The 24,338-nt window shown below is 45.1% G+C and overlaps 1 long non-coding RNA gene across 1 annotated transcript in view; it reads right to left on the bottom strand.

The window, feature by feature from the left end:
• Positions 1–5,942: 5,942 nt before the first annotated feature.
• The window catches only part of LOC143820768 (uncharacterized), a 63,851-nt gene continuing 45,455 nt past the window's right edge, over positions 5,943–24,338 (bottom strand). Inside the window, exon 3 of the long non-coding RNA XR_013225498.1 lies at positions 5,943–6,026. This is a non-coding gene — a long non-coding RNA (uncharacterized LOC143820768). The remainder of the gene's footprint in view (positions 6,027–24,338) is intronic.

Here is a 24,338-nt window from a genome sequence, read left to right as displayed (position 1 = left end):
GCAAAGACTGAATATCATTGGACATTTAAACCTGATGACTGAAGCCCTGAATGGGCAAGACAGATCTTTCCATGAACCTGGAAACAGCCCTAGGTATGCAGGAAACAATGTGAAATATTTTCTAAAAATCCAAAAATGATAGCTTTAAACAATGGATCCCCCTCCGTGACCGTTGCTAGGCAGCCACAGCATTCCAAATTTGGCTGTGTCAGTAAAAGATGTAAAGAAGGGTTAGGATCCTTTACCACATTTTTGGGGTATTTGAAAGAGAACTTATTGGGGCCAGGCCTGGATAGAGATGCCAGCTCCAGGTTGGGGAATTTGGGAATTCATTCAAAGATGTTAACTTCATAAGAGTAACCAACTAGCTAAGACTGCAGGTTAACCTGCTCTAGAATTCTCTTTTCCAGAGTGGCCAACCAGGAGATGCAATGAAGCCTACCAGCCAGGTCAGCTCACAAACAGCTCCCCACTGCTCAGATGTCCCCTGCGCTTCCTGCGAACCGTGAACCAATTCAATTTGCGAATGAAAATCCCACTAATGCATGGTTCAAACCATGAACTGACGTTGACATGCCCACCCGTGCCCCTCAGACTTCATCACAATATTTTCAGGAATTAGCTTCAGAAATTTTCCAATCAAAATGGAACTGAAGGGCTTGTAAAATGCTGACCCCTGGGGTTATGCGAGAGTTCCCCAGGGGTTACACAACCTTTCCCAGAAGGTCAGGTGGACGCTGACATCACTAGATGTCACTGGAGTCCACTTCTCCTGTCGCTCTACAGGTCTAATCTCTTTCTCCACAATAGAAATGGTAAATGACTGCTTGCTTGATGGGCTGGATTCCCCCATCTTATTCCCGTATCTTACTCCCTTCCGTTAAAGAGGCAAGTCAACCCTCCTGGGGTTCCTCAAAGCCTGAAAAGTATTTCAAGGGATCCTCCTTAGTTGAAAGGTTTAAAAAGGCTGGAATAAAAGAACAGAAGGAAGTGGGATCCAGTTATCCCCGGACCACGATTTGAATTCATAAACTCTGCCCAAGTTCGCATTCCCAGGTCAGCATGGTTTCGTTGTGCGCAAAACAGAAGCAAAACCCACTCCCCTTTTTTTCCTACCTCTGCTTTTGAACCATTTGAACAAGGTTTTGTGGAATGACCTCACAGAATCATAGAGTTGGAAGGGGCCATACAGGCCGTCTAGTCCAACCTCCTGCTCAACTCAGGATCAGCCCAAAGCATCCAAGAAAAGTGTGTATCCAACCTTTGCTTGAAGACTGCCAGTGAGGGGGAGCTCGCCACCTCCTTAGGCAGCTTATTCTGAACTACCTGCATCAGTTGTCCTGATTTGTATGCGTTGTCCTTTACAAAGTGGAGCTCAGGGGAGAGATCGAGGTGCAAAAAGGAAAGCCAAGTTGTTTAAGCTGGAGGGGATTGAACGGCAGTGTTGGTGTCGGTGCCAGAGGTGGAAGTTTGAGCAAGTTACAGTCCACCCTTTAAATATTGTAAATAGCTTTATTTCCTGTTAATGGGGTAATTTATACAGTACCTAGTTCTCTCCATTGACAGCCCTTTTTATCCCCCCGCAAATGGGCAGCATTTACCGAATCAATTACTTGAGTTATGAAGAGGAGCACAAAGCCCTGTCGCCACTCCATTCTTCTCAATAACAAAGGAGAAAACACATTTAAAAACTAGCATTGATGGGTTGTTGGGAGATCTAGTCAATGAGCACTCCCAGAGTTGAAATTAAAAGGCAGTTAGGAGAAAATTGTTTTCTCTGGTCATCAGTCACCCTATGAAAGGGCTTTTTCTCCATGATTAATTAAAAACTGGGAAGGGGGGCGGCGGCCGAGGAGGGGGAGTCCATAAAGGAGGGGCAGGGGGGGGTCGGGGAGGGTCGGCAGCATCATGAGTTAATGGACAGTGGCTCGCCTTGACTAAGTGCCCGAGCACCAGTCCATAATTTCATCTTGAAAATGGGCCAGGGAGTGAATCTTCCTCTTCGTAATTGAGTATTGATTTGAAAATAAATGGCACCGAAACTCCCACCGAACTGTCAGGATATATTCTGGACAGCGGTGACAATAAATGGTTTCTGGCCCACGTGAAAGTTATGTATCAGCTCGATACTTAAACACAGGGAGCTCATCTGCAATCTGTCTCCCGATTTATCAAGCTTCGGAAAGGTCAATACACGACGCCGTATAGGAAATAACGTCTGGGTGATTGAAGGTGAGATGGGATGAGGTGTATAGACCTGAGCCCCTTGGCTGCTTCCTTTCATTTGCAAAGTTACTGGGCGGGAGGGGGGGGGGACCCACGGCCGCGTCTGGAGGAGCAACGCTTCGGTACTATCTGTGCTGCAGCCAGAATTTCTCCCTCGAGCTGCATTAGAGACGTTTTCTCATTCTTGATCTCTTAACACCCAGATCGACATGTCCTCATGACTGCTCCAACCATTGGGCTTCTATGTACATATATGTGCTGTTTGCTTTTCCCTTGTATCCAGTTCTCCCATAAAATATACATAGTGTCACAAGTCGGCTTTTGTCCCAGAACTCCTTGGCTGATTCTGCATGGGCAGAAAAGGCCAGGAGGGGGCTCATATAGACACGGGGCTGATCCCCTTATCCGCATGATGTTGTTGCCTGGCCTGGTGCAAATCGGGCCTTCAGTAGCCCTGCGCTAAGGGAATGCAGATTCTTCCGCATCCCCTTTTTGTGCTGTGGGGGCCAAAGGGGTCTGTCCTGCAGCAGGCCCTAGGAAGGCTGGGAGGGGGCAAAAAATGCTCCAGTCCACTTTGCAGTGCCGCATGGTGGACCAGGGCTTTTAAAAATTATTTTGCAGGAAAGTGAGATTTCATTTTTGCGCAAGCCATTTCAACTTTAACAGAGGACCAGGTGCACCCATCAGCTGTCAGGCTGAAATGGCTGCAAGTCCTTTCACTGGTCAATTTCACTTCCTCCCACTTAGAACAGTATGGAGCTTTGCACAGGAAAATGCAAAAAAAAAAAAAAAGCATCACAGGACGATTGTGCTCTGCTTACTTGCTTAAGACGATGTCTCTGCTGTGTTACAGCAATAGTTAAAGACCAAAAAAAAAAAAATTCACCAATACCCCCTCTTTCATTTTACTTGCTTAAGAGTGTTAAGATTCTAATTCTGATTCTGCTGGTGTACTTGATTCAATATTTTTTTCACCCCATGTATTCATGATTCCCAGTTTTACACCATCGCAACACCATACACAATTTGACACCATTTCAGCATTCAAGTAGTGTCAAAACAGGTGTCAGTTTTAATAGCCATGTTTCCTTTGAATTTTGTTAATGTAGTGGTGGTGGTGGTGGGAGAGAGAATGCAATTGCACCCTCAGTGGGGAAAGCAACATGAGAAACTAGAAATTTTTGTATCAAAACAATGCTGCCAGGCAAGTCAGTAGCAACCAGCTCAAGTTCTCTTAACACACCATCTTGTAACCACATCAACCTCTGCTGCTGGATCTGTCCCATGGTCCAAACCGCACATGGATGAGCATTGAAACACACCAAGGAAACACCTAGTCAATGCTTGCCCTGCCGCGACCCCTGTGAAAGAGTCGTTCGACCCCCAGGTTGAGAACCACTGTAATATGGGGAAGTGAGGCCTGAAGGAGGCCAGTGTTTGACATAGGAGAAAACTTCAATCAACGTCCACTGCAAAACTCGAGTGCAAACCTTTGGAAAGCATTTCAAAGAGCTCCGAAGAGCAGATGAGGCATGAATGAGTGCATGCATTTGTAAAGCGACAAAAGGGCAATATTGTTTTGTCAATACTCTTCCCATTTGTTAACACTTTGAGGCTTCCCTTGAACAAGATAATTCTCCCAACTACCGAAGAACAGAGCACAAATGCCAAGTCGCATTGCATAAAAACGCCAAGTACAACCCAGCTCAGATTCATTTAACCTAATTGGAAGCAGAGGGGTTTTATTTGGGGAAGGGGGTCAGGGCTGCAGAAAAGTACCAACACTGACAAGTTTTTTTCCTGATCTGAGAGCCAGTTTGCACATTACAGCGTTGATGTCTTAGACACACGGATTGTGAACAGACATGCGCCGGGAATTCAGTGCTGGAAACTCAATTCCCAGGCATACAAGAGACCAACTGAGGTTGGAACCAGTTTACAGAGAGTTATCAGTGCATCTAAGTTTCCCCAGTGGGGCAAATGGTGCCTCCCCAGGGCCATTTCAAGCCATGGCCTTCGGTTCCCAAGACCTGAGCAAGGCTGTTAATGCTAGGATGCCTTGGAGGTCATTAATCCATAGGGTCACCATAAATCAGACATTGTTTGACACCACATGGCACAGGGGGGCATTGCAGATCAGGTCGATGGTACAGGGTGAAGGTTCAGGCTCCTTCTCCCTGTGCAAGCCATGCTCCTTCCCCTCTCAAGTCAATGCTTTATTTCTGTTTTAAAGGACAGAATCGAATGCACCTTCATCAGTCTGAACTTGGTCCATAAAAGATCGTGGGGTATGAGCAGTTAGTAAAACTGCTCCAGCGTCTTCAGCTGCAAGGGTCCGTCCCTCAGTCTGGTTGGCCAACAGCAGAAGACAGAAGGCTGATCTTTGATCGGAGAGAAGCCCGACTTTCTTTGCCGGCCCGTGCTAAAGAGGGCGGCATCAAGCACAGCACCACGAGGAGGAGACATTGAAGATCACACAGGAGAAGTAGAACTTTTCTTTTTTGTACCCTGCTTTTGCGACCCAAAGGAGTCTCAAAGCAGCTCCCCTTCCTCTCCCCAAAACAGAGAACCTGTCAGATGAGTGAGTCTGGGAGAATCTATGCTCGTTCTAACGTGTTTTGAAATTTTATTTGTTCAGGATTTTTCTTTGCCACCCAGAAAGCCTTTGGGTGTTGATTTCATACATGAGTGCATTCCTCACAGTAATTTGGCCACTGAAGAAGACCTTCTGGGCCAAAACACGTTTGGTCCATTCTATGGTAATGACTGGGGAAGGCACTGGCAAGCCACCCCATACTGAGCCTGCCATGAAAATGCTGGAGGGCATCACCCCAAGGGTCAGACATGACCCGGTGCTTGCACCGGGGATACCTTTACCTTTACCTTTACCTTTACCTTTACCTTTACCTTTACCTTTTTATGCTTGTCTATTTCATGTGTCATTAGAAATCTACCATTCTTGACCCAGCAGTATGGACCCTACCCAGCAGCATTCCTGAGTCCTGCCCTTAACATTACTTTATATCAGGGATAGTCAAACTGCGGCCCTCCAGATGTCCATGGACTACAATTCCCATGAGCCCCTGCCAGCGAAAGCTGGCAGGGGCTCATGGGAGTTGTAGTCCATGGACATCTGGAAGGCCACAATTCGACTACACCTGCTTTATATCATGTATACTGGAAATACTGGAAAACAAGAAGTTCTTTTGGGGTCGGACAAAAACTGCCCTCTCTTTCTGATCGCCGCTTCCCTGACAGATCTCCTACAGGTGTGGATCCCGCCCGCCAGGCCTCCTTGCAGAAAAACAGCCTCTCCTTTCATCCTCCCTCTTTCGCTCAGCTATAAATATAACCGGCGGCTAACATGTACGCTGAGTGCGGAGTGACAACGGGAGCACATTTCCAGCAAAAGAGCCTCCCTCTAGACGCTGCTAAAATATGCAGTGAGATGATGTGCCTTCCACGGAGGTGACGGAATGGCGTTCTCTCCCCCCCACCACCACCACCAGGGAGAGCATGTGGCAAGGCGAACCCTCTCCTGTGATGTGCTGTGACCTCCGGCTAGTCAAATCGAGAATTCTTGATCTTGTTTCCGCTCTAGCCGGGAATCAATCCGCCGTCGCTTGGATGGGGAATAGGGATGCGTCTGCGGGTTTCCCGGTACGATGAAGGAGAAGCGACATGCGTTAACAGAAGATGGGAGTCTTCTGATCATTTGGCTCTGTGTCCCTCGGCAGTCGGCTCCGGTTGTTCAAGAAGACAGAAATAAAGATGTACCAATTTGTAAGTCTGGGCTGATCCTAGAGAGGAACGTGAGAATAATGTCATTTTTTTTTTTTGAGCATGACTAAACAAGGTATGTCGAGCACGATGCTTATGCCCACTTGTGTCACGCTTACCTATTCACGAAACTCACAAGCCAAACGAGAAATCAAAATTAGTCCTTAGAAATGGGTTTTTTTGGAAATGCAGGCCGCGGGTGTACGGCCCACATGCCCAGCATGCTTGGAAAACATGATGGGCACTTGTAATATTTATTTTGTTTAGAGAAGAGCTGGAGTTTTTTTTTTTTTATCTCTACTTTTCACTACCCAAAGGAGTCCCCAAGTAGCTTAGAAACACCTTTAGGGCTGATCCTGCGTAGAGCAGGGGGTTGGACTAGATGGCCTGTATGGCCCCTTCCAACTCTATGATTCTATGATTCTCCCCACAAAAGACACCCTGTGAGGTTGGTGGGCTGAGTCCTAAGAGAACGGCTGTGGGAGAGGACCGTGACTAGCCCAAGGTCACCCAGCTGGCTGTATGTGGAGGATTGGGGAATCAAACCTGGTTCTCCAGGTTAGAGGCTGCCGCTTTTAACCATAATGCCAAATGGGATTCAGAGGTTTAGTGCTTTGGAATGTGGTGGTTCCATTCAGTTACCATAACCATTAGCCAATAACTGACCTGTCCTCTTTTAATCTAATCTACTTTTAAAGATGTGACAGTGAGTTCCACATTTTAATCACTCTCTGTGTAAAGAAGTAGAATTTATTTCTCTTTTCCAGCCCTCTCCCCCCTGACCTCAGGGCCATCCACAGAAAACGATCGGTGGGCGATTTCACAACATTTCCCTCCTCTAGTCCTTCAAATGGAAGGTAGGAAAAAATTCATCCTGATGTAGATTTCTAATTACATAAGGACTTATGCTTGAGATATCACTTGAGGAGAGGGGAAAAGCATGAGGACATTCTATTATGTTTTGCAACGGGAGGGAGGAGCAAAGCCCTAAAGATTAAGAAGCAATCTTCAAACTTCAGAGTGGACCCAAGAAATTCAATTCCATCACTCCAATTAAGTGGTCTAAGGATTATGGTGTAAATTGCTAGTGCTTAAAATTTTTAAACTAATATTCATATACCTGCGTTAAACTACTATACACATATATATATGAGCAACATGAAGTGCTGCTTCTTTTTCGGGATTCCAATAAATTTTTTTGACTGTGATTTATGAATTACATCTCTGCCACCGCCTTCAGTACAGTCAGTGCTGGGATCAGAAACTGGAATTGCCCAGTCTGCACAAGTCCCAGCTTTATGCAGTAAATCTTTTAGACAAGAAAAGACGGGTGGGAGAAAAAGCCCTTAACCAGTGTATCACCCTAAATCAGGCTTTCTCAACCAGCCCTGGGAAGGTTTCCTGAATGGGTGAGTGTTAATTAATTTTCTAGATATTTCTTTTAAATTTGTTAAACATTTCTTGGGTGATATGACCATATACGGTCATGTCGACTTAGCTCCCCCTTCCAAAATGGCCAGTGATGGGCCTGAAGGGGAGGGGGCCCAGGTGGGTGTGTCCACAGCTATGCTTTCCAATCATATTCTGCACAATCACATCACTTCTAGGGTTTCTCAAAGCCTGAAGATGTTTCAGGAGAAAGCAAGGAAAGCCAAGGCAACCAGCAATGTGACAAAACCAAGACAACACAAGAAGTCAACCAATCCTTGTGTATATTTATCTTCCTTCTAGACTGAAAACAGCACGTGACTGTTACTTACTAGACTCAGTTCTTCCCACTTGGCTAGCCCAGGGTAGTCCAGCCCAGAGATAGGTGATGAGTTGTCCAAGATGGGACCTAAAGGGGTGGTGGGGGAAATGGAATGGAGCTTTGGCTAGAAGGGAAGGATTCATTGACCAGGGAGTTATGGGGAGAGACCAGCTGCTTGGAGGACAGGTAAATCTTGAAACAGGGAAGGAGAAACCTCCTCATCCCCCATTGTATTGTCCTAAAGCACTGGCAGAGGAAAACGGAAAGGGGGTGTCCTCGCATCTATGGTTCTACCACAGAGTTTTTGCAAATCCTAGAGGGTCCCATGATGTCACTTCTAGTTTTCAGCTAAACTGGTGTCTGCATGCCAACCTCATGCCAATGCTCCAGTACCACCCCCAAATTGCTCCCAGGAGTTGTCAGCTGTAGCATGTTAAGCCTAGAAGAAGAAAAAGAATTGGTCCTTATATGCCATTTTTCTCTACCCGAAGAAGGCTCAAAGCGGCCTACGTGCGCCTTCCCTTTCCTCTCCCCATAACAGACACCCTGTGAGGTGGGTGAGGCTGAGACAGCCCTGATATTACTGAAGAAGAAGAGTTGGTTCTTATATGCCGCTTTTCTCTATCTGAAAGAGTCTCAAAGTGGCTTCCATTCACATTCCCTTTCCTCTCCCCACAACAGACAGAGAGAGCCCTGATATCACTGCTCGGTCAGAACAGTTTTATCAGTGCCGTGGCGAGTCCAAGGTCACCCAGTTGGTTGCACGTGGGGGAGTGGGGAATCGAACCCGGCATGCCAGATTAGAAGTCCGCACTCCTAACCACTACACCAAACTGGCTCTAGTTATAGAAATAAAAAGAGGAGACTCAGCTCTTTGGCAGAAGCCTTGGCCAGAAGTACAACAGATAAATACTGTGTTTTACCTGCCATTTGAAATGGCTTATTGATGTCAAAGGGTCTTAGATTTCAGCCGTATCCTTTTTAAAGAGCCCTGCTAGATATCTTTAAAGTCTCCTTTATTACAGGAATGAGATCTGCCTTTAAGGGTATTTTAACCTTGTACTGCTTCCAATAATAGACTAATGCCTAAAATGGGAGAAACCTGGAAAGATCCTGCATGTTTAATTGACTGCTAAGGGCATGTAACTAATGAATTATATTACACAGAGATGTCCTTCCTTTGACCATAATCTTCCTTTTAAGGAACTGCGAGGGAAACATCTGTTTGCTGGAGGCAAGAGAGATTATCCAGAGCAATAGGCTCCCTCAGAAGCAATAGAATACCTTGAGTCTAAAATGTGCACCAGAGAGCACAGAAATGGGTCTGTTTTGCTCTCTCCTTCCGGGATGGGAAAGCTGTGTATAGAAACAATGCTCCTTGTGGTTTGGATCTAAAGTCAGAAACAATTGGGGGGGGGGCAAGTTCTGTGGATGCAATAAGAAGAGGAGGGCAGTTGGTTATCCCAGCTCCACTTCCATGGTGTGGCTACTTACTGGCGCTTTCCCTGTTGCAACCGGGATCACAAATCAGCAAGGAGGAAGTGATGTCCTCACAGCGATGCCTGGGCAATGCTCAGCCCTTTTGAAGGGGCTGTTACTACCACGATCAATGTCCCCTGGAATTTCCGCCCCCCCTGCTGAGTGGAGTAGTTCACGTCCTGAGCAGAACAGAACTGCTGTACTCTTAAAATGGGCAATGGGCAGTGTTCAATAGCTGGAGGTGAAAAAAAGACCCCATGGCTATGCTTGGCTACAGGATGAGATTCCCTCCACACAATACAGGAAATCACTTTAGGTCTCTGTTGAAATGCATTCTTAATGCATTCATAGAATCATAGAATCATAGAGTTGGAAGGGGCCACACAGGCCATCTAGTCCAACCCCCTGCTCAACGCAGGATCAGCCCTAAGCATCCTAAAGCATCCAAGAATAGTGTGTATCCAACCTTTGCTTGAAGACTGCCAGTGAAATGAAGTCCTTAATCATCGGCTTCACTGTAGAAGGTAAGAAGAATTCTTGCTGATTGTAGTCACGTTAATTAAGTTACATCTCTTTGACCTATTGGCCCCAAGTAGTTTCATCCTGCTTCATCTCCCCCCCCCTCCCCACCAGCCCTCTTACATTTTCGCCCACTCAGTCTTTGCTGGGGTTAATGAGAAGTGCAGGAGATTATTAGCAAACACCACAAAGGATGTCACGTAGCAAGCTTTTCACAGGTCCTGGGTTTGTGTCTGGAGGAACCTCTGATGACTGGTAGAAATACTGCAGAAAGATAATGCAGCTAGGAAAAAATCTTGCAAGATCTATGGCTGTATTAACTGGAAAGTTTCTACCTCAATCTTATTATTTCTAGGTATACTCCCTTCCCTTCTCCCTCCTCTCTCCTCCCCGACTTTCTTGAACTTTAAACAAGACAGCCAGTCTCCAGAATAACGAAGAAAACGTATATCTGGTATCTGACAAAAGGGAACTTGACTCTCAAAAGCTTATACCGCAGGAATCTTGTTACTGGACTCGAATCTTGCTCTTGCAAACCAACAGGGCTACCCGCCTGAAATTATTATTAATGAATGCAATTAATTCCCCAGTTAATCATCATGATAACTATGACAATAAACAGGACTTGATTTGATGCCATATATTCACGAATATTGGAGAAGGGTTTTTTTTTATACCGCGCACAGCTGAAAAGACAAATGAATGAATTCCAAATCAAGTCAAGCTTGAACTCTCCCTAGAAGAAAATTGACTAAACGGGGGCAATCATAATTGGGCCCCATTAGGAGAAGACAAGAATCACCGGAGAAGACAATGATAGTAGGAGCAGTTGAGAGCACCAAGAAAAAAAGGAAGAGCCAATTTGAGATGGATTGACTCAGTCAAGGAAGCTAGAGGTCTCTGCAAGACCTGATCAAGGCTGATTCAGAGGCCATTAATTCATAGGGTCACCATAAGTCGGAAGAGACCTGATAGCACTTAACATGTACAAACCGTAATTACAATGTGCATTCTGTTTTATCTCTGTTTACTGATTTAATTGGCTACAATCAAATACAATATGGCAGGAGGAGAAACGTGAGCTACAAAAAAAGTTTTCTCCTGAGCAAACAAGTTTCCTCTCCCCCCCCTTAACTTTATCTCTAGCCTTCCAAAAATATTTACACAGCTGTCTAAAGCTGCAGATTTAGATACAAGTTGATTGATCATCGCTTTGAAGGCCAGCAGGAACAATTATGGTAATCCAGCATGATTGCCGACATATGACAGGTCCTAGAATTTTGCCTGGAGTTTTTTTTTCTGTGTGTGTATGTGGGTTTTTTGCATGACATTCATGATTTTTTCCTGAGTTAAAAGAATGTTATCTAGCAAAGTTAGTGGTCTTGACTATGATGGAAAGGACATCAGGACTTTATTATGATATATGTACCTTCCTTACCTTTCTATATAAAAACATAAGAATTGCTGCTTGCAATATTAAAAATCTGGGAAAAAATAATTTAAAATGGATAGCAATTATTAACATTCACAAATACTGGGGACAGAGTTCACTTTTTAATAGACCTTCAAGAAAATGAACCACCTAGATTTCAGATTTTAGTTTAGTTTAGTTTTCAGGTCTGGCAACCTGCACATTCTGTACACATTAGACAATGCACTTTCAATGTTCTTTTGCAGCTAGATTTTCCTGTGTGAAAGTGCATTGGAAGTGCATTCTCCAACACATGTGGAACAGGCAGGAGGCTCAATAAGGGGAGGTTGGGGACGGGGGAGTTCTGTGATATCCTGTGTCCTTCTACAACATTTCCAAGGAAAACCTGGAAGAGATATAGGATAGATTTAAGAACCACTGGAAAATGTACGGGAAAACCATACCGTTTCTGGCAGTTCTTAGCATCTGGGTGACACTCTAGGAATTTCACCCATTTGCTATGTTAAAGACCATAGAGCCATAAGATTTTCTAGAGTGTCCTTTTCTAGCCATTCTTCCCCTCCCTTTCTCCATTTCTCAGAGGGTGGAGATTGGTGGTGAGGGCGACCACTGCGAGCTGGCAGATGAGAAGCCTACAAACCATGTATGCTGCTTTGAGCTCCTTGAAGCAAGAGTGGGATAATAGAGTGAGTGACGGTGTTTTGAACTCAGGGTATTAAGGGCCACCAGCTACCACCATGGCCCGAACTAGCCTGGGCGTTTCCACTTGCTTTGTAGGGAAATGGTTGGCTCTTTCCAAGATTATGAGCTCATCAGTTATTTAGGAAATGGCGCAAACACTCAGCGCGTCCCTCCGTCAAGCCTCTGCAGCTGTGCATTTGCACAGTGGCAACCATGGCTCACCGACTTCACTCCTAAGGCTTCCTTGTACACGCATTATTTACCACAAGGCAATCTAATTTGGCCTTAGTAATTACTGTTTTCCCATTTATCGTGATCAAATTACACCTAGCGTGTCTCCATTTTGCAAGGTAAATTACCTCCCAGTAACTCCAATCTACGCTATGTGCGACCTGATTGAAAAAGACAACTAACTTTTGATTCATGCCCCCGGTGCCTCCAAGCACTGCAGCAGGGAGAGAAAGTGTTAAAAGAAATCAAGCGGCAGCCGGCAGAACTAGCTGACCTCTCTCAGCAGTCTTGATTCGTTAAAACCTGTCCCAGCTTTTCTGTGCATTTCTATGCTTGCCCTGTGCAAAATCTGTCAGCTCTCCTTGTATTCGGCATCTATTTCGGGGGGGGGGGGCGCCCAGCATGCTCCCGTCTGCTGGCACACCAGTGATTTCTCTGTCTGCGTCTTCTCTGTGCACGAAGGCAGAAATTTTGCAAGTGATAGGGGGAATAAATGCTTCACAGTGGCTGTTTTTATTATTGCAGACGTCGAATGTTTTGCAAAGGTCACCAGAGGACAAGGATCTCCCCTGCTCCCTTTCCTAAAAGGATAGTGGTGCTCCTGTATCCTCCTTTGCAAACGGCCTTATTGACCAGGGATTGGTCTGGGTTTTTCTGTGGTCCTTCTCTGAGACAGAAGCGCCACCTAAATTGTTCTGTATTTTGCCTTCCAGCGAGAGATTGGGAAGAACTTTTCAAAATGTTATCCCAGCTTGCTAGAATACCATAATTTACTCCCCCAGATATCTAGAAATTACATGTAAACAGAGGGGGCAGAGCCTTGTGGAGAAGAGAAGTTTTCGTATTCCACTTTTCTCTGCTCTAAGGACTCTCAAAGTGGCTTACAATGGCCTTCCCTTCCTCTCCCCACAACTGTTGCTTTGTGAAGTAGGGCTGAGAAAGTCCTGAGAGAACTGGGAGGTCACCCAGCTGGCTTCATGTGGAGGAGGAGTGCGGGAATTAAGCCCCGTTCCCAAGATTACACTTAACCACTGCACCATGCTGGATCCAAATGCCACCTCCAAACCTGTGAAGGGGTGAAAAAAGATTCCTGGGCAAGCCAATCTGAGAGAAGCCCTCTCCCCCTCCCACCAATCCTGGTCTTCTAAAACCTGACAGCCAAATTCTCCATTATTTGGTAGACCAATATGCAATAGAAAATCTACATAAAGGTGTAGAACTGCAATTCTGAAATCCCTCCTCTGGGCCACAGGAGCAAAAGACCCCAGTCCGATTGTAGCCCATTTGTGCTCCATTCGAAACAGGGATTTGTACATACGTTTGCTAACTCAGAACTGATATTTTCAGGCGTGCTTCTCAATAGACCAGCTTTGGTTGAACTTTTCAAAGTTTGGAGGCTAAGCAGGGTTGAGCATGGTCAGCAGCTGACGAGAGACCTTCAAGGAAGATGTGGGATGCATCTTCCTATTCAGGGGGAAATCATGGCAAACCACCCTTGCTCATCTCTTGCCTAAAATGCTGCACGTGTGTGTCTGCCACGAGTCCACCGAGATTCCTCAACACAGTCTTTTTCTCCTTTCTCAAAGCCATCTTATCTAAGTGGTAAACCATCATAGCCCAAAGGCCAAGAAAGCACATGTCAGGATGGCCCCATACATATCCCGTTCCACTGAGTTATGAAAATAAATTCCTTCCAACCGATAGAGACAATAAACTCTCAACTTGTCGTTTCCTGCACCTGTCTTCTTTTCCATGGTCACTGAAATTCCACCTGCATGTTCCCACCAAAAAGCAGCTCTGGGGTATCCTCCATGCCTGACAAACGGAGCCCAAACAACTATAAATCTTATGTCAGTGGAGTCTCAGCCTATCTTGCCCCGTCTTTTCAGAGAAGCTGTGGGATTTCCTCCCATTCTTGTCTCAGTAACCAGGCATGTCAGCACTCCTTCTTGGCCAGTCAGGTAATAAACGTTCGCCAGCAAAAGTGGTTAATAGAATTTCCTTTCCTTGGCCTAAATGTCGGACTCTTTCGAGAATGATAAAAGGGTCTGATTATTCTGAGGCATTCATCAGGCCCCAGCCAATGCCAGCTCTTTTCTAATCCGCACCCTCGCTGACTTTCCCTCGGCCTCCATTTTGTGATGGGAAGTGATAACGCCGAACATGACGGACGGGAAGATGCTGGCCGGCCTTAATCCTTACATAAGCTGTTATCGGCGTGCTCCATCGTCGGTCATTAAATGTGCCAGGGAATTGGCGGGAACAACATTTAGAAAGCGAAAAATCTCCGTTCTAAAAAAAAAGAGAGAGAGAGAAGAAGAAAAAGCGAAGTCATCCTTTCATCTCTCTGACACAGACCATCCAGGGAAGCAGGTTTGAGGAAATAAAACCACAGACTCGATTAGGCAGGAATCCTGTCCCCGATGAGACGAAAAAGCCTGCTTGGGAAAGCAAACTGCTAGGAAACTCTTCAAGAGAGGTTGCTTTAGTTGGTAATGGAAGCTCAATGGACACAAAAGAGCTCTGGCGTAAGGAGAACGTTCTTGGTGCTACATGAGCAGCAAACTCCCTCATTTGCTTGGCTTTTTTCAGACCAACAAAAGCCAATGAGGCTATAATGCCCTGGTACAGGGGTAGTCAAACTGCGGCCCTCCAGATGTCCATGGACTACAATTCCCAGGAGCCCTTGCCAGCATTCGCTGGCAAATGCTGGCAAGGGCTCCTGGGAATTGTAGTCCATGGACATCTGGAGGGCCTCAGTTTGACTACCCCTGCCCTGGTAGATTGGAACACATTTGAAGCAATCTGCCAAACAGGAGCCATGAACGGCTTGACAATTGAACAGTCCATCATCCCCCCCAAAAAATCAGATCCCTAATCACAGCTGGTGAACAGGATATAGACTGAATTTATGAATGTTTGAGCACTCCTGGCTTTGAACTCTTTGTCGGGAGACCATGGAGCTGGGGGCTTCTTCGGTATTCTATTTCAATAGCATAAAGCAGGGGTAGTCAACCTGTGGTCCTCCAGATGTCCATGAACTACAATTCCCATTAGCCTCTGGATTTGCTGCATTTGCTGGCAGGGGCTCATGGGAATTGTAGTCCATGGACATCTGGAGGAACACAGGTTGGCTACCCCTGGCATAAAGAACTAAGACAACAGTGTGCAAGAAAACAAATGGGAAAGCCTTTTCTCAGTCCCCGAAAAAATTTTCAGCACCTCTGGGGCTCATGATAATTGTAGTCCATGGACATTGGGAGAGCCACAGTTTGGCCACCCTTTCCTTAAAACAAGAGCTCTCAGTAGGAAAGGGAGTACAGTTGCCTTGGCTTAGTTTGGCTAGCCCTGCACAGAATGAATCTGTACAACACACATGTGGCTTGGTTGTTGTTGATACAGCACTGAATCCATGAATAATTAGCATTGGTAGCATAGAGGTGCTGGGGACTATACAAATGACCTGGATGGGGCAACAAGCAACACATGTACAGTGCTCGTTCTGTAGATTATATGGATTTTTTTTTAATGGAAGAATAGGAAATTCTGAATGTATGTGTTCTAACTTGGGAATAAAATCAGGTGATACAGAATTCCAAAATCTGGGAAGAAACTTGGCTGCAGAGAATTTTGGAAGCATCTTTATCAGATTGAGAGCCCTACTCAAATGTGTGATGTTGCACATGTGTGTGATACATCCTATTCCAAAATATTAAAAATGTTGAGAGCAAGATGCCTTTGCTTGTTTTCACCAGAAGCCTCTATGTTTCGAGGCTTCTTTTCCTCTTGGACTGAATCTTCATTCACGGCTTTGAGGGTGACATTTTGGGCAAAGTCTGTAATTTCCCTGGGTACCTTCCTCATTTCCTCCAAATGTTCTATCCGGTGATGTCTGATAGTTCCTTCTCCCATCAGGATTGTGATGCCTTCTGACCTTGGGATGGGAGAGTGAATGGGTTGGCCTCGTTGACTGAAGTCGGGCTTCAGTACTGTGCTACGTTCCTAGTTTATGAATGTTTCTCTCTCAGGGAAACAAAGGTTGACAGTCAGAGCCACAGTAGCTTATTTGGAGATGAGTGTCAAGATCACTACAAGAATCTCCATCTATATTGATACTGCATATTTCAAGTTTGCTTTCCTGTTTCAGTCAGGACCTCTAGCAGGTCTGGTGGAAAATCATTGGGTTGACAAATGCCTAATAGGGATGCCAGTCCACAGGGGGGACCTGGGGATCCCCCAACTCTACAGCTCATCTCCAGGAGACAGAGATCAGTTCCTTGGGAGAAAAAGACTGCTTTGGAGGGTGGACTCCATAGTATTATACTCCACTGAGGTCTTTCCCCACCCCAAATCCCACCCACTCCCAGCTCCATCCCCAGCGTTTTCAGGTATTTCCCAGCCCAGAGCTGGCAACATTAATTCCCAAACAGATTTCATAGAATCATAGAGTTGAAAGGGACCTCCTGGGTGTTCTATTTCCATGCTTCTTAGGCCTAGGACAACCTACCACACTACTGGTTGGTGACACAATGCCAGCTATGGGTACCCACCTGCCCAAAGTGTTGGTTGTTGCAAATGACAATTGGGAATGGGTAGGGTGGAGGAATTTTTTTTTAAATTGCACTTCCCCTCTTCACTCTCAGAATTCCAGAGATTTGGTAACACATATGTCATAACTTTCTTAAGGAAATCGTAGAGGCCGTATCTGGGAACTTGAAAGACCACCATGGGTGTAGATGGATAGAGATCCTCCATGCCTTCAGACCCTCCATGTCTTTGATGGCTGGCACTGGAGAGATAACAGAAGTCTTATCTCCGTTAACATAATTCCAGTGTTCAGTCCCACAGGTGAAGAAGAACACATCAAATCAGCATGGAATTACTCAAAAGGGATATCTGAGGTGTCAGGTTGCCACATGTCAAATGCACATAGCAACCCAATTAAATGTGGGAATTGTAGTCCATGGACATCTGGAAGGCTGCAGTTTGACTACCCCTGATTTAGGCAAACCCAAAGCAGTGTAATTTAGACTACTCTTTTTATGAATGCAGGAAAAAAATTATGGAGTTTCTAAGGAATTTTTTAAGCACTTGGGACTCTATACACAAAATTATTGATATCATGGTTTTCTACCTTACTCCTCTCTTCTTAGCATTCCCTTTCAGTGCTAAATTAACTTGTGGAACTCTCTGTCATGGACAGAGAGTATTAAACTGGGATTAGACACATTAATGCAGGATAGGTCCATCGCTTACTATTAGCTCTGATGACTAAATGTTCAACGGCAGTGTACCTTTGATCAACAGTCGGTAGGGCTGCCAAGTAAGGCATTTCATACCCTCCTTTCTGCTGGCCTGAGCTTTTAACAGCTAGCAAAAATCAGTGGCTGAAATGGCTGGGTGATTTCATCCCCTACTTTTTGCTCACTGTGAAATGGCCAGGAGGCATTTCACTCCTCTGTTTTTTACTCACTGCCAAAAGCTGTGGCTAGCAGAAAGCTTTGGCTGAAATGGCTTAGAACCATTTAAACCCTTGTTTCCTGCTCCCCACGGCTTTTTGTGAGGAGAAGAAAGCAGGGATTTAAATGGCTCCAAGCCATTTAAGCCAAACAGTAGAGCTGTTTTTCATCAGGAATGGACAGCAGGAATTTAAATAGCTCAGAGCCAAATTTTCTGCTCCTCATGAACCATCATGAATGGCATCAAAATGCATGGAAGTTTATTGTCGCTCTTCAGTTTGCAAACATCACTTTGCAAAACAAAATTCATGACAAACTTTAGTTCATTAGTCAGTTCATGCTCACCCCTACCATGGAGCCTGATCTCCAGCTATGGGCCAGGTTACAGAAGTGTTATCAATCCATGAAGTTGCTTCTCCAGGCCAAAATGGCTTCTGAATCCTCAACCAAACTTGACCTTGACCAACAGTGCCTCAGTCTGGACTGGACTGTGTTTCATTTTATTAACCCTCACCTTTCCTATAACATTTTCCAGGCTCCTGTTGCAGGCTTCCACAGACCCTCGGGACTTAGCTGTTAAGGAAAGGTCTCATCCACATATTGTTGCCACCAAACTTCTAGTTACTCTTACCTGGATGGCACAGGCCAGTTTACTCTTATCAGATCTCAGAAGCCAGACAGGGTTAGCCCTGATCATTACTTTGATGGGAGAACACCACGGATGCTATGGTTGCTATGCAGAGGTAAGCAAAGACAAACTATTGCTGTATGTCTCTAGTCCTAAAAACCTGATGGGGTTGCCATAAGTCAACTTGATGGCACTTTATACATGCATAATGCCATTATATGACTCTACTGTAGACCCTATAGAGCCATTCTCTCTCTATGGAAGTCCAGATTTCTGCACAGAGGCAAGTAATAGCAAGTCACCACTGATTGGTCTCTTTCCTTAAAACCCTTTGGGGTTATCATAAGCCGTCTGCAACTTGACGGCACTTTCTACTACTACCAAAGGCACATGCCCACAAGTACAAGCCCCACATTGGATTCAGTTCCAGTTTTTTACTTTACAAATAACTTGGGGATGAGTTTAAGCTTTATTAGTAGTATATGGAATCCTGATGGCTGGAACAGAGTTACAGAGCATGCTCCAATGATGGCCCTGACATCTTAATTGCCTTAGCCTGAACATGAAAGCTTATCATTAAAATGGTGTTTCTCTTGCCATATTAGGTTCAGCTCTGTTTGACAATTGCCTCACTATGCCGAGGAAACATGGCCATTAATTTAAAGATAAGTAATTTCTCTGGGAATAAGATTTTGAAAGCGTATTTAGACTTATCAGTTCTAGAAAGGTTTACATATATCTCAATGGGGATTTTAATAGTCACGGTGAGAGGCATTTTAACAGTCTCCTTCTGTTCCTCTTCATTTGTTGCACATTTCACTTGCGATGATATACAATCATATAGCTGGCTGTTTTACACAAATTAAGCAAAAATGTCACCTACATGCAGGGTGTAGAAGTTCCATCAAGAATCTACTGGGATCGGCCACAATACCTTTGGGACTGCCTGAGGAGTTAGGCAGAACCAATCAAAGCTGGAACCAACTTGACATAGGATTAAAGGTAAAGGTAAAGGTATCCCCTGTGCAAGCACCGAGTCATGTCTGACCCTTGGGGTGACGCCCTCTAGCGTTTTCATGGCAGACTCAATACAGGGTGGTTTGCCAGTGCCTTCCCCAGTCATGACCGTTTACCCCCCAGCAAGCTGGGTACTCATTTTACCAACCTCGGAAGGATGGAAGGCTGAGTCAACCTTGAGCCGGCTGCTGGGATTGAACTCCCAGCCTCATGGGCAAAGCTTTCAGACGGCTGCCTTACCACTCTGCGCCACAAGAGGCTCTTGACATAGGATTAGGCATAACTAATTGAAAGATTCAACCAACTTGACAAAGCCAGAGATGGGGATGCATGTATGAAGAATATATGCTGCTTACCGCTCAACAATGTTTCCACACTGTCATCCACTGGTTCTCACATTGTGAGTCAGGAACTAAAAGTGGGTCATGACCCTCTTGCTGAAGGGAGGATAAAGAACCAGAAGAACAGAGTGAGTTAGAAGTGGAGACTTGGCCACAAATTTGGGGTTCCCTGTGTGTAAAGTGCAGAGTGGCACGGAAAACTGGCCGAGGATACAGCTTGTTGTTCAGTAATGTATATTTATTGATAAAATGAATAATAAAATCTAATAGTGTTCAGCATTAAGTGATGTGAGATTCTTGGGTATTTGGCATGGAAGGGGAAATTGGCATGGAATTGCTATGCAAGTAGATCTTGAAAAGTCAGGGTCCCATGTGAAGAGGTTTGAGGACCACTTCTATAACCCTAGCCAAAATATTTAATATGTGGCCAGACTTCTGAAATGTGCCAACAGAACGTTGTTTTAATTGACTGTTTAAGAGCACACAAATCTCAGCAGTGCTTATCACCTTCATGAATCCGAATCGGGGGCCCCTTGCACAGGCCTACTACTGACAACAGGGTTCATCCTGAAAATGAGTGCAAATCCGGACCTCATTCTGCCTTTCCCTGTTTAATAAAGAAGAATTTGGAGACTTTTTATGCCATTCAGGTGAGACTTGTGGCTGGCGGGCCCTTCTTCATTTGCTTTAACTTTTAAAGCTGGGCATGTTTATGTTAGCTAGTATACATTGCATTTATGTGTTCTCACACAGCGACCAGGGAGCTTTGGTTTCATCCTATTTCTTCCGAGTGTGCGTTAGCATGATGAATGCTGGGACTGAGCAATGCCCCTGATTTCAAGGCACAAAAACTGCACGTAGTAAATGGTTCACAGCCTTCCTGTGAGGACCCTGGAGCATGCCCAATGGAGGCAAGCCAGTGAACTATGAGCATGTGTCAAGTTGGCTTCATGCCGATTGCTACGCCGATGCAAAACTACTGCGTAGATTCTGAAGGTGATTCAACTGAGCACAGAATGGGCCTTGGGAACAAATGAAGTTCCAGTCTTGTTCACCGCTTTCCCCACATTCTCAGAATCCCTGCGCAAAAACTCCAAGGCCTTGACTTTAAGGGCCAGTAACAGGCTTCGCAGAGCCTTGCTGAACGGTTTTAGCACCAGATTCTTCCGCTTCTGGGCCGCTGCAAGCACCCCCACGCGTGCCACAGCTCATGCTATCGAACCTAAGCTGTTCTTTGAAAAGGACCACTTGGAAAAAAATTCTTCGGCTGCCACCGTCTGCGGCAGCCATGATCTCGGCAGGAGAAGAGACAAAAACACAGTAAACAGCCCTTGCAGTTTGTTAAAACCTTGGCACGTGGCCAGCGCAACGTTGGGGGGGGCATGTGCTATTTACTGCTCCGAGTATTTCATGCCGTGATCATTATCCTTTTTTAATTCTGTGTGACGTCGCAGCATTTGGGCGATGAATGGCTTTTGGCCTAAGTTTTACATTTTCTGCCCCACAACGTTTTTGGGGGAGTGTATTAGAGGCCGCATGACGCGGGGAACAAAACAGTGATTAGGAAATAAACATATTCTTGACACTTCCCGATGCCTTCTAGACATTCACTTCTGGGGAGGGGGAAAGAAGAACTGCATGGATGTCGGCACAATTTAGGATCTTCGTGGCAGAACTCTCCCGCTAATCCATTTGTTTTGAATTAATCTCCTGCGAGAAAGGAAGAATAGAGCAAGCAGGTAAATGGGGAGGAGGGCCTTTAATTCCTATAAGCTCGTAAATTAGTTACGGGAAGTCAAGTTGCCACAAGATGTTGTGCATGATGCGTAATTAAATCTCTCTCTCTCTCTCTCTCTTTAACCAAAGAAAGCATCTGTAATGCACCAACCCCGGAAAAAAAGATACAGGGATTGTTTTAGAAGGATATGCGCCCAATGAAATGGAGACGACTTTGAAGTGAGAGAAAGGAGGAGATTTGGGAAATCACATTATCTCCGTTGGAAAAGAGAAAGCTTCCCCCCCTTCCCCTCCCCATTTCATTGAAATATAAGACATTTCCAGACAGGATAACAAAAAAGAAAGCGAAAGGACAATGCATGCGGAGGAAGGTATATCTGCGGATAAAACTGTGAAGGATTATAATGTAAGGAGACAGTTCGGAGCTGCAGATGGGAATACATTTTCAAATGAAAACATCTGGGTTCTCCCCCTCCTTTCCTGGTGATTAAAGCTCATGAAAGAAATATAAACAGCCAATGAAAAGAATAAAAAAACGGAGGGGGGTGTAGAAATAAGCCGCACAATCAACGGTTGTGGAAAAGGAGGAAGAACTCTGAGATTCTGCCGGTTAACTACACATTTGCTTGATTTGGATTGAAATGAACCCTTTACGTTGCGGACAAAAAAACAGGCTTTATTTAGGGAAGCAAAAGAGGAGAAGGAACAGGGCTGGACAGTTCCATTTCAACTGGGACCAAAGTTAGAAAGTGTTGCCAGACTAAATTGGCACCAGGGGCATACATCTGGACTGGTCTTAACAACTTGAAAGAAAGAAAGAAAGAAAGAAAGAAAGAAAGAAAGAAAGAAAGAAAGAAAGAAAGAAAGAAAGAAAGAAAGAAAGAAAGAAAGAAAGAAAGGAAGGAAGGAAGGAAGGAAGGAAGGAAGGAAGGAAGGAAGGAAGGAAGGAAGGAAGGAAGGAAGGAAGGAAGGAAGGAAGGAAGGAAGGAAGGAACTGAAGCCTAAAGATGAAAATTCATTCCACTATGAGATGAGTTTTTATTACTCAGAGAATCCACATCTTCAGATGCAGTGTTAGAAAGAAACCCCTTTACCTCAGAACAGAAGGTGAGGTGGGAAGAAGGAGGAACTGAACAGATAGAATTCTAGCAGAATAGCTCAGGTGAGATGTTCTGTGTGGGGTCCTGAATTGATTGGGTAGCTTAATGGATGATGAGAAAGATCAGAGGTTCTGTTTTTACTCATGCATGGTGAAAAGAAGAAGAAGAAGAAGAAGAAGAAGAAGAAGAAGAAGAAGAAGAAGAAGAAGAAGAAGAAGAAGAAGAAGAAGAAGAAGAAGAAGAAGAAGAAGAAGAAGAAGAAGAAGAAGAAGAATTGGTTCTTATATCCCACTTTTTACTACTTGAAAGAGTCTCAAAGCGGCTTTCAGTCGCCTTCCCTTATTCTCCCCACAACAGAAACCCTGTGAGGGAGGTGGGACTGAGAGAATTCTGACAGCAGCTCTAACAGGACTGTGACTAACCCAAGGTCACCCAGCTGGATGCATGTGGAGGAGCTTGGGACTCATGCTGGGCTGTACATTCTTCAGTATCAGAAGCTGCCCAACATCATTTGAGGGGAGGGTAAGAAGGACTTCAGGGCTACAAGAACCGCTGCATAAAATACAGAGGTGGTTATTTGGTGTCAGTAGGATGCTACTTTTGGGATACGGGGCTGGAGATTTAGTTTCAGCTACAAAGAGAGTCAGTATGACACAAATTGAATTTAGCAACCAGCTTCGTAGGAATTTATGGGGACAATAAAGCAGGTGGAGTCCTTTGTGATAGTTTTAGAGGATTGAAACAAGGGAGTTTCAAGGCAAAAGCCGTATAAAACATGTGCGGAGAGGCACAGAGTTCACCAGAAAACAACAGAAATATCTGCACACCCTGATGGGAACGGAAGGCACTTTGGCAAAGCATTTTTCTTGGAGGCATTTATAGAATCTTGTAACACAGCCAGCTACTTCAGTGGACATTTTGCATAAGGAAATTGTCTCCTAAATTATGTTCCCCTTCCTTGCAGTTCTGAGCTTAGCTTTAACAACTGTCTTTCCACGTATTAAAATATGCCGTTCGGTAACACTGAGTAAAGTACATTCACCACGGGTCGATGTAACTGAGTTACGAGTCTACTGTTCCTCTGCATTCTGTGTGCTCATGAGGGAGGATGGCCCCTAGGAAGCAGGGAAGTAAGTTGAGCCAAGACTAGTCCTGTATGGATGGTCCCTGGCTTTGTGTAGTGGTTAGGAGTGTAGACTTCTAATCTGATGAGCCGGGTTCAATTCTGCACTCCCCTGCATGCAACCAGCTGGGTGACCTTGGGCTCGCCACAGCACTGATGAAGGTTTTCTGACTGAGCTCTCTCAGCCTCACCTTCCTCACAGGGTGTCTGTTGTGGGGAGAGGAAGGGGAAGGTGACTGTAAGCCGCTTTGAGACTCCTTTGGGTAGAGAAAAGTGGCATATAAGAACCAACTCTTCTTCTTCTTCAGTGATATCAGGGCTCTCTCAGACTCACCTCCCTCACAGGGTGTCTGGTGTGGGGAGAGGAAAGGGAAGAAGAGTGTAAGCCGCTTTGAGACTCCTTCAGGTAGAGAAAAGCAGCATATAAGAACCAAACTCTTCTTCTTCTTAATATTAGGGCTCTCTCTGCCTCACCTCCCTCACAGGGTGTCTAGTGTGGGGAGAGGAAAGGGAAGGCGAATGTAAGCTGCTTTGAGACTCCTTCGGGTAGAGAAAAGTGTCTTCTTCTTCTTCTCCTTCTTCTTCTTCTAATTGGAAATGTCCTCCACCTGCAAGCATAATGCAACTAACAAGCCGACTGCGTTGACCATCTCTGAGGTGGGGCTTGGCATTCTCCCAGCATTATCTGATCTTCACTTTGATTTACGTAAGGAAGAAGAAACTCCGAAATGGGAATTTGGGGGGCTGAAATGATTATGTTGAGAAATCCGAAATAATCTCCAGACTTCTGTTGCGTGTGAGTTAAAAAAAAAAAAAACCTGTAATGTTTTTCATG

Source organism: Paroedura picta, chromosome 11, assembly GCF_049243985.1.
Source record: "Paroedura picta isolate Pp20150507F chromosome 11, Ppicta_v3.0, whole genome shotgun sequence".
NCBI classification, from domain to species: Eukaryota; Metazoa; Chordata; class Lepidosauria; order Squamata; family Gekkonidae; genus Paroedura; species Paroedura picta.
This window is presented reverse-complemented; position numbering and strand designations above follow the sequence as displayed.